Here is a 17,773-nt window from a genome sequence, read left to right on the forward strand (position 1 = left end):
GCCCTTTAATGAAAAGTCAAGGTCGTTGTTTTTTATCATCACACAAGGTCTTGAGATTACACTGGTGAAATATGATGTTGATATGGTTAAATATCTAAGAGCAGTAAATCACAGCGTAAAACATGGTATTTCCTGCTGCATCTAGGTGGCGCTATGAGTGTTACTGAATTATGCCATGTTGATGTGTTCAGGCCTGGACCCTTATCAAACGTGTGAAGTCAGGGGCAGATCGGACATTGTATGCCTGAGTTATAACAACTTCCTGTTTCATGGCGAAACATCACACTTTGCCAGGCCGCCACGGACACGCCCCTCAACGAAAAGTCAAGATCTTCGCAATTTATCAAGGAAAAGGGCTTAACATCAGTCAGACCAAATATGATGATGATTTGATTAAATCTCTAAGAGCAGTAAATCAGAGCATAAAACATGGTATTTCCTCCTACCTCTAGGTGGCGCTATGAGTGAAGTTGAATATTGGCATTGAAATGTGTTCAGGCCAAGACCCTTATCAAACGTATGAAGCGTGGGCCAGATTGGACATTGGATGCCTGAGGTAGAGCCACTTCCTTTTTCATGGCGAAAATGCCGAAATTTGTCAGGCCGCCACGGACACACCCTCTGACGAAAAGTCAAGATCTCCGCAATTTAACATCGCAAAGGCCTTTAGATGAGATTGACCAAATATGACGATGATCGGATTAAATCTGTAGGAGGAGTTCGTTAAAGTATAAAGGCTGGAAATGACCAAATTTGCACAAAAATCAAGGCAAAAATTCAAAATGCCCGACTTCCTGTTGGGTTTAGAGCTTCGCTCCAAGAGACTTTTTTGTAGGTCTTGGGGTGATAGATGATCCTACCAAATTTCGTATCTGTACGTTTTTCGTAGTGGGGGGGCTGTTCTCTTGAAATTTTGCAGGTGGCGCTATCGAGCCATTTCTACACGCCCACTTCTGGCGCCTATGCCACATGTAAATTTTCGCCACTTCTGACATGTGTGCAACATTTCATGAGTTTTCGAGCATGTTTCGCCCCTCAAAAATGCGATTCACTTTGGAGAAGAAGAAGAATAAATAATAATAATAATAATAATAATAAACGGAGCAAAAACAATAGGGTCCTCACACTTGTGTGCTCGGGCCCTAATAATAATAATAATAATAATAATAATAATAAACCGAGCAAAAACAATAGGGTCCTCGCACCCCGGTGTGCTCGGGCCCTAATTAAAGCTGCAAGCAGCGATGGAAGGGCCCTCGCACGCATGTGCACCGCCACCCTATGGCATTAGTAAAGCAGTAAACCAGGGGGATATGAATTAAAATGGGTAAATATAGGTGGATATTTAAAGGAACTTTGATGTGCCACACCGCATGTGTGCAGCAGGTGGCGCTGTGACTGTAACTGATTGTTGTTATATTGACGTGTTCAGGCCATGACCCTTATCAAAAGTGTAAAGTATAGGGCAGATCGGACAATGTATGCCTGAATTACAACAGCTTCCTGTTTCATGGCGAAATATCACACTTTGCCAGGCTGCCACGGACACGCCCTTCAACGAAAAGTCAAGATCTTTGCAATTTATCACGGCAAAGGGCTTAACATCAATCTGACCAAATATGATGATGATTTGATTAAATCTCTAAGAGCAGTAAATCACAGCGTAAAACATGGCATTTCCTGCTACCTCTAGGTGGCGTTATGACTGAAGTTGAATATTGGCATTAAAATGTGTTCAGGTCAAGACCCTTATCAAACATGTGCAGCGTGGGGCAGATTGGACATTGTATGCCTGAGTTATAACAACTTCCTGTTTCATGGAGAAAATGCTGAACTTTGTCAGGCCGCCACGGACACACCCTCCAACAAAAAGTCAAGATCTCCGCAATTTAACATCGCAAAAGCCTTTAGATGAGACTGACCAAATATGATAATGATCGGATTAAATCGCTAAGAGGAGTTCGTTAAAGTACGACGCTTGGAAATGTCAAAAAATGACACAGAAAATTAAAAATGGCCGACTTCCTGTGGGGTTTAGAGCTTAGCTCCAAGAGACTTTTTTGTAGGTCTTGGGGTGCTAGATGATCCTACCAAATTTCGTATCTGTAAATTTTTCGTAGTGGGGGGCTGTTCTCTTGAAATTTTGCAGGTGGCGCTATCGAGTCATTTCTTCACGCCCACTTCTGACGCCTATACTACATGTAAATTTTCGCCACTTCTGACGCGTGTGCAAATTTTCATGAGTTTTCGGGTATGTTTAGGCCCTCAAAAATGCAATCCATTTCGGAGAAGAAGAAGAAGAAGAAGAAGAAGAAGAAAAATAATAATAATAATAAACGGAGCAAAAACAATAGGGTCCTCACACCCTGGTGTGCTCGGGCCCTAATTAAAACTGCAAGCAGTGATGGAAGGGCCCTCGCACGCATGTGCACCGCCACTCTATGGCCTTAGTAAAGCAATAAACCAGGGGGATTGAAATTTCCGTGGATAAATATAGGTGGATATTCAAAGGAACTTTGAAGTGCCACTACTCCTTTATGCAGCAGGTGGCGCTATGATTGAAATTGATTGTTGTAACATTGATGTGTTGAGGCCAGGACCCTTGTCAAACGTATGATGTCTGTGACAGGTCGGACATTGCATGTCTGAGTTACAACAGCTTTCTCGTGGCGAAAAATCTAACTTTGACAGGCCACAACGGACACGCCCCTTTAACGAAATGTCAAGATCTTCACAATTTATCATTGTGAAGTCCCTAAGTTCAGACTGACCAAATATGATGATGATCTGAATACATTTCAATGAGCAGTAAATCACAGTGTAAAACATGTCATTTCCTGCTTCCAGCAGGTGGCGCTATAACTTTTACTGAATATTGCCATGTTGATGTGTTCAGGACAGGACAATTATCAAACTTGTGAAGCGTGGGTCAAATTGGACATTTTAAACCTGAGCTAGAACAACTTCCTGTTTCATTGAGAAACACAGAAATTTGGCAAGCCGCCACATACACACCCTCCATTGAAATGTCAAGATCTCAGCAATTTAGCATTGCAAAGCACTTTAGATGACACTCACCAAATATGATGATTATCTGATTAATTTTATAGGAGGAGTTTGTTAAAATACGAAGGGCAGAAATGGCAAAATTTGCACTCATATTACAGAGAAAATTAAAAATGGCGGACTTCCTGTGGGGTTTAGAGCTTTGCTCCAAGAGACTTTTTTGTAGGTCTTGGGGTGCTACATGATCCTACCGCATTTCGTATCTGTGCGATTAACGTAGCGGGGGGGCTGCTTTATTGAATTTTTGTAGGTGGCGCTATAGAGCCATTATAACACCCCAAGTTCTGAGGCCTATATCACATGAAAATATTCGCCACTTTTGACACGTGTGCAACGTTTCATGACTTTTTGAGCTCGTTTAGGCTGCCAAAAATGGGATTCATTTAGCAATACTTTGCGAGGCCGCAACGGACACGCCCTTTAAGGAAAAGTCAAGGTCGTTGCTATTTATCATCACACAAGGTCTTGAGATTAGACTGATGAAATATGATGTTGATATGGTTAAATCTCTAAGAGCAGTAAGTCACAGCATAAAAGGTGGTATTTCCTGCTGCCTCTAGGTGGCGCTATGACTGATACTGAATTATGCCATGTTGATGTGTTCAGGCCGGGACCCTTATGAAACGTGTGAAGTTGGGGGCAGATCGGACTATGTATGTCTGAATTACAACAGCTTCCTGTTTCATGGTGAAACATCACACTTTGCCAGGCCGCCACGGACACGCCCTTCAACGAAAAGTCAAGATCTTTGCAATTTATCACCGCAACAGGCTTAACATCAGTCAGACCAAATATGATGATGATTTGATTAAATCTCTAAGAGCAGTAAATCACAGCGTAAAACATGGTATTTCCTCCTCCCTCTAGGTGGCGCTATCAGTGAAGTTGAATATTGGCATTGAAATGTGTTCAGGCCAAGACCCTTATCAAACGTATGAAGCGTGGGGCAGATTGGACATTGTATGAGTTAGAGCCACTTCCTGTTTCATGGCGAAAATGCAGAAATTTGTCAGGCCGCCACGGACACACCATCTGACGAAAAGTCAAGATCTCCGCAATTTAACATCGCAAAGGCCTTTAGATGAGAATGACCAAATATGACGATGATCGGATTAAATCTGTAGGAGGAGTTTGTTAAAGTATGAAGCCTGGAAATGACCAAATTTGCACAAAAATCAAGGCAAAAATTCAAAATGGTGGATTTCCTGTTGGGTTTAGAGCTTCGCTCCAAGAGACTTTTTTGTAGGTCTTGGGGTCATAGATGATCCTACCAAATTTCGTATCTGTACGTTTTTCGTAGCGGGGGGGCTGTTCTCTTGAAATTTTGCAGGTGGCGCTATCGAGCCATTTCTACACGCCCACTTCTGGCGCCTATACCACATGTAAATTTTCACCACTTCTGACATGTGTGCAAAATTTCATGAGTTTTCGAGCATGTTTCGCCCCTCAAAAATGCGATTCACTTTGGAGAAGAAGAAGAATAAATAATAAATTAAAACTGCAAGCAGTGATGGAAGGGCCCTCGCACTCATGTGCACCGCCACTCTGTGGCCTTAGTAAAGCAATAAAACAGGGGGATTGAAATTTCCGTGGATAAATATAGGTGGATATTCAAAGGAACTTTGAAGTACCACTACTCCTTTATGCAGCAGGTGGCGCTATGATTGTAATTGATTGTTGTAACATTGATGTGTTGAGGCCAGGACCCTTGTCAAACGTATGATGTCTGTGACAGGTCGGACATTGCATGTCTGAGTTACAACAGCTTTCTCATGGCGAAAAATCAAACTTTGACAGGCCACAACGGACATGCCCCTTTAACGAAATGTCAAGATCTTCACAATTTATCATTGTGAAGTCCCTAAGTTCAGACTGACCAAATATGATGATGATCTGAATACATTTCAATGAGCAGTAAATCACAGTGTAAAACATGTCATTTCCTGCTTCCAGCAGGTGGCGCTATAACTTTTACTGAATATTGCCATATTGATGTGTTCAGGACAGGATACTTATCAAACTTGTGAAGCGTGGGTCAGATTGGACATTTTAAAACTGAGTTAGAACAACTTCCTGTTTCATTGAGAAACACAGAAATTTGGCAAGCCGCCACATACACACCCTCCATTGAAATGTCAAGATCTCCGCAATTTAGCATTGCAAAGCCCTTTAGATGACACTCACCAAATATGATGATTATCTGATTTAATTTATAGGAGGAGTTTGTTAAAATACGAAGGCCAGAAATGGCAAAATTTGCACTCAAATTACAGAGAAAATTAAAAATGGCTGACTTCCTGTGGGGTTTAGAGCTTTGCTCCAAGAGACTTTTTTGTAGGTCTTGGGGTGATACATGATCCTACCACATTTCGTATCTGTGCGATTAACGTAGCGGGGGGGCTGCTCTATTGAATTTTTGTAGGTGGCGCTATAGAGCCATTTTAACACCCCAAGTTCTGAAGCCTATATCACATGAAAATATTTGCCACTTTTGACACGTGTGCAATGTTTCATGACTTTTTGAGCTCGTTTAGGCTGTCAAAAAGGGGATTCATTTAGCGATACTTTGCGAGGCCGCAACGGACACGCCCTTTAACGAAAAATCAAGGTCGATGCTATTTATCATCACACAAGGTCTTGAGATTAGACTGATGAAATATGATGTTGATATGGTTAAATCTCTAAGAGCAGTAAGTCACAGCATAAAAGGTGGTATTTCCTGCTGCCTCTAGGTGGCGCTATGACTGATACTGAATTATGCCATGTGGATGTGTTCAGGCCAGGACCCTTATGAAACGTGTGAAGTTGGGGGCAGATCGGACTATGTATGTCTGAATTACAACAGCTTCCTGTTTCATGGCGAAATATCACACTTTGCCAGGCTGCCACGGACACGCCCTTCAACGAAAAGTCAAGATCTTCGCAATTTATCACGGCAAAGGGCTTAACATCAGTCTGACCAAATATGATGATGATTTGATTAAATCTCTAAGAGCAGTAAATCACAGCGTAAAACATGGCATTTCCTCCTACCTCTAGGTGGCACTATGAGTGAAGTTGAATATTGGCATTGAAATTTGTTCAGGCCAAGACCCTTATCAAACATGTGAAGCGTGGGGCAGATTGGACATTGTATGCCTGAGTTAGAGCCACTTCCTGTTTCATGGCGAAAATGCAGAAATTTGTCAGGCCGCCACGGACACACCCTCTGACGAAAAGTCAAGATCTCCGCAATTTAACATCGCAAAGGCCTTTAGATGAGATTGACCAAATATGACGATGATCGGATTAAATCTGTAGGAGGAGTTTGTTAAAGTATGAAGGCTGGAAATGACCAAATTTGCACAAAAATCAAGGCAAAAATTCAAAATGGCGGACTTCCTGTTGGGTTTAGAGCTTTGCTCCAAGAGACTTTTTTGTAGGTCTTGGGGCGATAGATGATCCTACCAAATTTCGTATCTGTACGTTTTTCGTAGCGGGGGGGCTGTTCTCTTGAAATTTTGCAGGTGGCGCTATTGAGCCATTTCTACACGCCCACTTCTGGCGCCTATACCACATGTAAATTTTCGCCACTTCTGACATGTGTGCAAAATTTCATGAGTTTTCGAGCATGTTTCGCCCCTCAAAAATGCGATTCACTTTGGAGAAGAAGAAGAATAAATAATAATAATAATAATAATAATAATAATAATAATAATAATAATAAACCGAGCAAAAACAATAGGGTCCTCGCACCCGGTGTGCTCGGGCCCTAACTAATAATAATAATAATAATAATAATAATAATAATAAACCGAGCAAAAACAATAGGGTCCTCGCACCCTGAGGGGTATTGCACAAAAGCAAGATAAGGGATTAAGCTGGGATTTTCCAGTTATCCTGGCTGAATTTAGCCCTGACTCGGTTGCATGAAGGGAGGCTAAATTAATCTAGATGAAGTTACTATGGAGATTTACTCTTTGCAGCTAGCCTGCTCCAGAGCAGGCTAACAACCATGCTAAGATTAATCCTAGTGATTAATTTAATTTTATTAACTTTATTAATCCCAGGGGGAAGGTGCTTTAATGTTACATTATAAAAAAGAAAGAAATTAAAGAAAAAAGAAATAAAAACATAATTGCCCATCAATGTTTTAAAAATTAATAGATAAGAAATAAAAAAAACTATAACTTTTCCCATATAAAAAAGGTAATTTACTTCAATAGTGAATTGTCCCAGCACTTACAAAGTGGAGTTAAACAGCCTAATGACCACAGGTATAAAGGATCTGCTAAAACGCTCAGTAGAACACTTAGCAGTGATCAGTCTCTGACTAAATGTACTTCTCTGTTCGGCCAGCACCCTATGTAGTGGGTGAAAGGGATTGCTCAGAATTGAATATAGTTTTGACAGTATTCTTTTCTCAGCCACAAGAGAACAGAGTCCAGCTCCATACCAAGTACAGAGCCAGCGCCTCTAATGAATTTGTCCAGTTTATTTCTGTCCGCCACCTTCATACTAATTCCCCAACAGACCACTGCATAAAAATTGATGCTAGACACCACAGACTCATAAAACATCCACAGCATGGTATAGCAGACTATACCATTTCAGATTAATCGGCTAGTTTCTCTGAATCCTACTAGATATTCATGTGTTTTAGTCACTTCATGGTCTTGCATAAAAATACTAGATATACTGTAATTTATTTAGTGTTATTATTAAGACTTCTGTCAGGGGTTTGATGAATACATTTATTAATGCAGTTGTAAGAAATGGCTGATGAAGTTGAAATGCGGTTTCAATTAAGTACATATGTAGACTAGCATTAAGATATAAGAAATACCTGATTGAGAGGTATGGATTCTCATGTGATGTAAGAAATGTCAGTCTAGCACTGAAATCACTTCTACAAGATTGCAAGTAACAGGAACAGATTACTCCATAAAGTGTTACATAAGGGCAGTCACACATTATTTTGTGTAACAGCTTTCCCTATTGTCTTTGGATGCAGTGGATGGCACCCACCCCTGTGACAGATATATAAGACTTTTTTAATGTTAAACTTAGTACAGACAATAAAATATGTCAGCAGACACTACCTTATGTGTAGATTTATTTCTGCAATCAAGTCATCAGCATGCAGAATGTTCTTGATCTTGATTTTCTGAAAGTGATGGATGGTCCAAATATGCACATGCTATTTTTGTTTGCTTTTTAAAATAAAGTCAGTAAGTTTACAAATTGTATTTTAATCTCAATAGTTATATGACAGTGTGCTTGTTATTCTATTTAAATACATAATTTGACGTATTTAAAATCTCAAAAGATACTTTATTACTTAAAAAAATATGCAAATTATGCTTTTCCAAATTATTATGCAAAATGCACTTTATCAAAATTCAGTGTGTTAAAATAATCCACAAAACAGATATCTGTCAAATGTGCTGCATAGACAGATAATAAAAAAAAACATTGTAAATCAAATAGTGTATTTAAGACAGGTTACATAATAATATATGAGCATGTTTTTTACATGACTTTTACTGTCCCATTTATTAAACTTGTAAGTCTATAGTTTTTGTCTTTTTTTCACTTGAAGATGCTAGTATTGTATCCCAGAGTTGATGTTTGAATATGAATTATAGTGCTGTCAACCTCACAGATCTTTCATATAATGATACTCCATAAAGAGGTCAGCGGATAGTATTCATACTGTACCTTAATTTTTTTTATTTCATGGCCATATTAAAATAGTCAGTGTTGCTTTTTTGCAGCATGCTATATTCTGCATGAAAGTAAATTAATTTCAGAAGACATGATTCATTTTTTCCTATGCCCATCTTTAAGGTACTCTACATATCTTCCAGATGTCCTTTTGGCCCCCTCAAGGGACCTACTATCTTACTTCCCAATATTCCAGTCCAAACCAGCCTTGTTTGAACATGGTGGCTATTCACCAACAATCCAGAATATACTATTCAGTGTTTTATAGCATGTCAATGAATACAACTGTTTGAAAACTTTATGAAGCTCACAGTAAATGTAGTATTTTTGGAAGCTTTAGTTTGGGGGTGGGGTTGAAATCCACTTGTATGCACTGAGGGATCCCATATTGAGGGCTTCTTGGTATTACAGAGACATCAGCATGTTTGCTTTTTAGCAGTGACATTTTTATTGTTGCCTTTTCCTAATATTTTCCTTAAGCAATTCTTCATATGGTCAAATCCTGTACTTAAATCTTATAATAATTCAATGATTTCTGTTTACTTCCACCAAATATAAATTGTTATAGAAAATAAATAGCTTTTTTAAGAAAATGCACACTTTTTTGCATCAAATACTGTAGATACACATAGTAGTAGTTAAGTGTTTGCAGTTTCATGATGAATTTTTATGAGTTTTATCAATTTTTGCATCAGTGATTCTGTGATCGATCCTGTGGTCTGTTTAAGCATTCCGTGAACGTGCACTTATCCTAGCTAGCTACACCTGGCTTGACATAGCTGCACGTTCTCATCCTGGCTTAGCAATCGTGCAACAGACTTATCCAGGATGGGCTGATTAAACTAGGTCAAGCTGGGCCTTTCCTGTTATCCTGGCTTTCTTAATTCTACTTTTGTGCAATACCCCTCTGGTGTGCTCGGGTCCTAATAATAATAATAATAAACGGAGCAAAAACAATAGGGTCCTCACACCCCAGTGTGCTCGGGCCCTAATTAAAGCTACAAGCAGCGATGGAAGGGCCCTCGCACGCATGTGCACCGCTACCCTATGGCATTAGTAAAGCAGTGAACCAGGGGGATATGAAATAAAGTGGGTAAATATAGGTGGATATTCAAAGAAACATTTATGTGACACACCGCCTGTGTGCAGTAGGTGGCGCTATGACTGTACCTGATTATTATTATATTGACGTGTTCAGGCCGGGACCCTTAACAAACGTGTGAGGTCTGGGGCAGATCGAACAATGTATACCTGAGTTAGAGCCACTTCCTGTTTCATGGCGAAAATGCTGAAATTTGTCAGGCCGCCACGGACACACCCTCCGACGAAAAGTCAAGATCTCCGCAATTTAACATCGCAAAGGCCTTTAGATGAGATTGACCAAATATGACAATGATCTGATTAAATATGTAGGAGGAGTTCGTTAAAGTATGAAGCCTGGAAATGACCAAATTTGCACAAAAATCAAGGCAAAAATTAAAAATGGCTGACTTCCTGTGGGGTTTAGAGCTTTGCTCCAAGAGACTTTTTTGTAGGTCTTGGGGTGATAGATGATCCTACCAAATTTCGTATCTGTACGTTTTTCGTAGCGGGGGGGCTGTTCTCATGAAATTTTGCAGGTGGCGCTATCGAGCCATTTCTACACGCCCACTTCTGGCGCCTATGCCACATGTAAATTTTTGCCACTTCTGACATGTGTGCAAAATTTAATGAGTTTTCGAGCATGTTTCGCCCCTCAAAAATGCGATTCACTTTGGAGAAGAAACGGAATAATAATAATAATAATAATAATAATAAACCGAGCAAAAACAATAGGGCTTTGCACCCACGGTGCAGGCCATTCTGGCCTGCTCCTCTGTGCTCGGGCCCTAATAATAAACGGAGCAAAAACAATAGGGTCCTCACACTTGTGTGCTCGGGCCCTAATAAACGAAGCAAAAACAATAGGGCTTTGCACCCACGGTGCAGGCCATTCTGGCCTGCTCCTCGGTGCTCGGGCCCTAATAATAATAAACGGAGCAAAAACAATAGGGTCCTCACACTAGTGTGCTCGGGGCCTAATAATAATAATTAAAGCTGCAAGCAGCGATGGAAGGGCCCTCGCACACATGTGCACCGCCACCCTATAGCATTAGTAAAGCAGTGAACCAGGGGGATATGAATTAAAGTGGGTAAATATAGGTGGATATTCAAAAAAAAAATTATGTGCCACACCGCCTGTGTGCAGCAGGTGGTGCTATGACGGTACCTGATTATTGTTATATTGACGTGTTCAGGCCGGGACCCTTATCAAACGTGTGAAGTCTGGAGCAGATCAAACAATGTATGCCTGAATTACAACAGCTTCCTGTTTCATGGTGAAACATCACACTTTGCCAGGCTGCCATGGACACGCCCTTCAACGAAAAGTCAAGATCTTGCCAATTTATCATCGCAAAGGGCTTAAAATCAGCCTGACCAAATATGATGATGATTTTATTAAATCTTTAAGAGCAGTAAATCACAGCGTAAAACATGGCATTTCCTGCTACCTCTAGGTGGTGCTATGACTGAAGCTGAATATTGGCATTGAAATGTGTTCAGGCCAGAACACTTATCAAACATGTGAAGTGTGGGTCAGATTGGACATTGTATGCCTTAGTTATAACAACTTCCTGTTTCATGGTGAAAATGCTGAACTTTGTCAGGCCGCCACGGACACACCCTCCAACGAAAAGTCAAAAGCTCCACAATTTAACATCGCAAAGGCCTTTAGATGAGATTGACCAAATATGATGACGATCTGATAAAATCTCTAGGAGGAGTTTGTTAAAGTACGAAGGCTGGAAATGACAAAATTTGCACAGAAATCAAAGAGAAAAATCAAAATGGCCGACTTCCTGTGGGGTTTAGAGCTTCGCTCCAAGAGACTTTTTTGTAGGTCTTGGGGTGAAAGATGATCCTACCCAATTTCGTATCTGTAGGTTTTTCATAGCGGCGGGGCTGTTCTCTTGAAATTTTGCAGGTGACGCTATTGAGCCATTTCTACACGCCCACTTCTGGCGGCTATGCCACATGTAAATTTTCGCCACTTCTGACATGTGTGCAACGTTTTATTACTTTTTGAGCTTGTTTAGCCTGTCAAAATGCGATTCATTTAGCGATACTTTGCGAGGCCGCCACGGACACGCCCTTTAATGAAAAGTCAAGGTCGTTGTTTTTATCATCACACAAGGTCTTGAGATTACACTGGTTAAATATGATGTTGATATGTTTAAATATCTAAGAGCAGTAAGACACAGCGTAAAACATGGTATTTCCTGCTGCCTATAGGTGGCGCTATGACTGTTACTGAATTATGCCATGTTTATGTGTTCAGGCCAGGACTCTTATCAAATGTGTGAAGTCGGGGCAGATCGGACAATGTATGCCGGAATTACAACAACTTCATGTTTCATTGCGAAACATCACAATTTGCCAGTCCGCCACGGACACGCCCTCCAACGAAAAGTCAAGATCTTCGCAATTTATCATCGCAAAGGGCTTGAGTTTAGTCTGACCAGATATGATGATGATTTGATTAAATCTCTAAGAGCAGTAAATCATGGCGTAAAACATGGCATTTCCTGCTACCTCTAGGTGGCGCTATGACTGAAGCTGAATTTTGGCATTGAAATGTGTTCAGGCCAAGACCCTTATCAAACATGTGAATGGTGTGGCAGATTGGACATTGTATGCCGGAGTTAGAACAACATCCTGTTTCATGGCAAAAACGCTGAAATTTGTCAGGCCGCCACGGACACGCCCTCCAACGAAAAGTCAAAAGCTCCGCAATTTAACATCGCAAAGGCCTTTAGATGATACTGGCCAAATATGATGATGATCGGATTAAATCTCTAGGAGGAGTTCGTTAAAGTAAGAAGCCTGGAAATGCCAAAATTTGCACAGAAATCACAGCAAAAATTCTAAATGGCCGACTTCCTGTGGGTTTTAGAGCCTGGTTCCAAGGGACTTTTTTGTAGGTCTTGGGGTGATAGTTGATCCTACCAAATTTCGTATCTGTACGTTTTTCGTAGCGGGAGGGTTGTTCTTTTGAAATTTTGCAGGTGGCGCTATCGAGCCATTTCTACACGCCCACTTCTGACGCCTATACCACATGTAAATTTTCGTCAATTCTGACGCGTGTGCAAAGTTTCATGAGTTTTCGAGCATGTTTAGGCCCTCAAAAATGCGATTCATTTCGGAGAAGAAAAAGCAGAAGAATCTGAGCAAAAACAATAGGGCTTTGCACCTATGGTGCAGGCCATTCTGGCCTGCTCCTCGGTGCTCGGGCCCTAATAATAATAATAAACGGAGCAAAAACAATAGGGTCCTCACACCCCGGTGTGCTCGGGCCCTAATAATAATCCGAGCAAAAACAATAGGGCTTCGCACCTTTCGGTGCAGGCCATTCTGGCCTGCTCTTCGGTGCTCGGGCCCTAATAACTCCTTGAAGAACAATAGGGTCCACACACCCCGGTGTGCTCGGGCCCTAAATAGCAAACATACAGTAGCTTGAGTGATCTTGAAGCATGCAGTAGAGCTGAAGGTTTGAAAATGGGGTCCTCAGGAATGCAGTTGACCCTGTAGTTGTCTGATTTTATTGCTTTTTATAAATATCTGACGGTGGTGACGAATATGTGGGACACATTTAGAGAAATCATAAAATAATAGTAAATATTGTTCAAAACTCACTGTTTGTAGTTTTTAATACATATTACAATGTACGTTTTCATGTGGTAAATTCATATACGTTTAAACCTATATATTCATATATCAAGAGTATCTATATATGTGATATTAATATATTGCATATATATGTAGTAGGGGTGGAACGGTACATGTATTCGTTTCGAACCGAATCGGTACGGGGGTCACGGTTCGATGCATGAATTTAAACGGAGAATACACGGTATGAAAATAAAAAAAACTTGCGTACAAAATAATTAATGTAATGTGGAACTACTGTTAGATACGCGGGTTCTTTATGGAAAGCTAATCTGTTGCCACGCTTTAGCTCTGAAGCTCCTATTGGTGCCGATGCAGCCGAGCTCCGCCTATGTATGCGCTCTATCAGAGCCCGTCTACATTCTGGCACTCTGCAGTTTTTGTCAGGTCGACGCCGGTCCAGTCAGTAAAGTGAGCAGCGATAGCGAGGATGGCAAGTGGTGTTCCACAAGAGTTAGACGCTCCGCCAGCCTCTTTAAGATCGCAAGTTTGGCAAAACTTCACTTTTCCAGTCAGTTACAATAGTACAGGCGAGAGAGTGGTGGAAAAGATGAGGACTGTGCGTCGGCGTTGTTCAGCAGTTGTTAGGTATGTGAGTGGAAATCTAATCAGGGCTCTCAAGTCTCACGCATTCACCTTGACACACACGCATTTCAATCAGTTCACACGCTCACACGCCACACTTTGTATTTGTCACGCTGAGAAGTAGGAGATAAATTGTCCTGCTAATATACAATTAATGGACGAGGCGCAGTTCTGTCAAGTTCAGCTGCTCTTTTAAAGTGTGCTCAACTTTACGCAGCGTCGGAGTACCGCGAGAAATCTTGCGGAGGAGGCTGATTTCAAATCGCTCTCGCGTTACTCTGGCGTCATCCACTTGTCGTTTCTTGCAGCGCCTCGTGAAGTCGTACACACCTATTAATTCATCCTACATTTGAACCCATATTTGTATGAAAGATGAATACAAGATTATTTAAAGTGCTATACATTTTTGAAATAAGAGATAGTATGTTAAATGCATTTCAGTTCATATTCATGACATCTCAAAATAACACTGATAAGGACACCTAAGATTATCTTAAGTACTAAAAAAATGCCTTCTTCATTTTTGTTTTGCTTTTCCCTCCATTGTACCGAAAGTGAATCGAACCGTGGCGCCTGAACCGAGGTACGAACCGAACCGGGACTTCTGCGTACCCTTCCACCCCTAATATGTAGCATATATGCCAAGATTGATTTTAATATAGGGACATATATGTCATATATTACATTTCCGTATGGGGAGTTTTGGAAACTTGTTAAAAGTATTGAAAAATCTGTCATAGTAATCATAAAAACCTAATGAAAACAAAGCTAAAATTATCACCAAGTTTCTGTAGTTGAACCGAGTAACACAATTTAATATGAACTGTGATGAGGAACATTTTATTGTTCTGCATTTTCTTTTTAAACATTAAAGCATTACGCCATGCATGTAGTATGTGAAATGTTTTCATTGTTTGTCTTTGCAATCATTTGTCTTTGCAGTGATGTCATCCTCCAGTGATCCAATGACTGCGGAGCTTCAATGTTCAATCTGTCTGGATGTGTTTAATGATCCAGTCAGCACTCCATGTGGACACAACTTCTGCAAGATCTGCTTGAATACATACTGGGACACTAGTCAAAACTGCAGCTGTCCAAATTGTAACAAAACATTTAAGAAGGAGACCTGAACTCAAGATTAATACAACACTCAGAGATCTTGTGGATGAACATAAGAAGAAAACTGCAGAGAAACAACCTGAAGTCCTCTGTGACATCTGTGATGAAGTAAAACTGAAGGCTGTGAAGTCCTGTCTGGTGTGTCAGAGCTCTTATTGTGAAACTCATCTGGAGCCTCATATGAGAGTGACAGGTTTACAGAAACACAAACTGATTGATCCTGTAAATAATCTGCAGGATTATATATGTCTGAAACATGAGAGACCTCTGGGGTTCTTCTGTAGAGATGATCAGACATATGTATGTCTGTCCTGTACTGATGGAGATCACAAGAATCACAACACTGTGACTTTAGAAGAGGAGAGTGAAGAGAATAAGGTGAGAGTTTTTAAAGGTTGAGATTATTGAGATGCCTGTTCTGTATTTAAATCTTCTGAACCCATACATACAATACAGTGTTATTACAGTTTTTTTCTATTGCTAAAACACTATAAACAGGCTTTTGAACTAAAATTTCAAAACCATAACGCCATTTTTCAAGAAGCACAATCATTTTGCTGAACTATAAACACTACTCCCCTGCTTTAACACATGAGTCAGATTTGGTGAACTTTTACTTCAAAACTCTACACACAAATCCCTACATTTCTCAGTGTTTACACCATCTGGTCATATGGAAAGCACTAGCATACTGTTCACTCAAGTCAGCACAGCTCAGGCTCAATTAGCAAACAATTACCAAGGTGGAAACACTGACCCCGGATTTCCACCAACTGCGGAACGGCTGTCAATGTCAATCGGTTTCCATTCAAGTCAATGTGTGTATTTCCACTGACTGCGCTCCGAATCCGTCACAGCTCTGGCCATCCGCAGCCCTCCGGCACAAATACGCAGAGCTTCTATTTTTGACGGATGCCGTACAGCTCCGCAGGGCGGAGCCATGACTTTATCGCGTGATCATACCTGAATTTGCGAGAACTCGTGTTTTTCTTTATTAAATCTTTGCAATACAAACATTACAAACACACACAAATAAAGTCATTAATACAGAAACAACAAATAATAGACAAGAACAGAGCCAGGGGGAGTTCCAAATAAATACATTAAAGATAGAGCATAAATAAATGTTTTAGCAGCCTTCTTATTTTAAAAATTTTGGATGGATTTGATGTACTGCTCTGTCTATGCGAGATCTCGTGTTGTGATCTGGGCTGGTTTGTAAAAACATCATAATTCAACGGCATAATGGGCAGAGACAGAACTAGGTATTGCGCGATCATCACGTGAATTTGCGAGACCTCATGGGTCCTCGTCACTTCAGCACGCAGTCGCTTTGCAACAAATACGGATCTGGTGGGTATTGGCGGACGGCGGAGTGCGGAGCCGTAACGCAGCGGAGCTGATCTGCAGCCGTTCCGCAGTCGGTGGAAATCCGGGGTGAGAGTCAAAATTGAACACACATCAATCAGATCCTTCAATAGATAGATAAAAGTGTTCTGTAAAAGGAATACATGTTTAAGATGTTTATTCATGTTCACAAGAATATCAACTTACAGGTTTTTTACAGACGCTAGGACACATTTCTCAATACTTAGGTCACTATTCCAAAACTCTTCACACAGTTCACCTAACCGACTTTCAGCTTGGCAAAGCAGTTCATTTCACATTCAAAATGTTCTACAACTACCAAAACAGTTTCAGGTCTCAAATCAACTCATTCTTTCAAAACACTAGCAAAGGTTGACAACCGACAAACACTTTGTCACCCACAAAGCAATGACCTAAAAAAACACTAATAACATGTAGCATTATACAATGTTTTCTTATGTAAAAAAGGACACATCTCTGTTTATAATTCATTGCAATATACGTTACTGGAATGAATCACACAAGATGCAGAATTTGTCAATATTTTATGTTGTTTATTTTTTTCCACTGCGTAATTCCGACATACCATAATTTCTATACACACCATCCACTGATACAGATTCAATTTATTTATATAGCGCTTTTCACAATTGGTGATTGTTTTAAAGCAGCTTTACATTACAGTTTTTTCCAATTGCTAACACACAATTTTGCAAACTAGTCTGGTTTTATCAAAAAACATAACACAATTTACAAAACCACACACCCAAATAGCAAAACCACATATATCCTGCAAAATGAAGCACTCCAACCGAAACCACATACAACATTATCAAAATCAAACCCCGACACAAATTGGAACACACTTCACCCACATCACCAGATTCCTGTCCAACCAACTACACACAGCTGGGCATAATGAAAAGTGCACTTTTCTTTAGTATGCTTTGCCATAATACTAAAATATGTATTAGATTGTTCACATGCACAAAAATATTTGCATATACACACACATGCTGTTGAATCTTTTCTATTCTTCACCAAACAAGTCACAACGCCTCGTCCACATCACAGGCAATATATTCCCTTGCCAGACATCGAGAGAAGAAGCACCTTGAGCGCCTTATCCATCCCTAAATTGCACCAACATTAATCTCATCATATGTCTCTTCCATAATCTGTA

General features: G+C 40.4%; 1 pseudogene; it reads left to right on the top strand.

Moving 5' to 3' along the window:
• Positions 1-17,773, top strand: part of LOC141351629 (uncharacterized) — a 254,342-nt pseudogene that overhangs the window by 24,224 nt on the left and 212,345 nt on the right.

The sequence above is a fragment of the Misgurnus anguillicaudatus genome, chromosome 20 (assembly GCF_027580225.2).
Source record: "Misgurnus anguillicaudatus chromosome 20, ASM2758022v2, whole genome shotgun sequence".
NCBI lineage: Eukaryota > Metazoa > Chordata > Actinopteri > Cypriniformes > Cobitidae > Misgurnus > Misgurnus anguillicaudatus.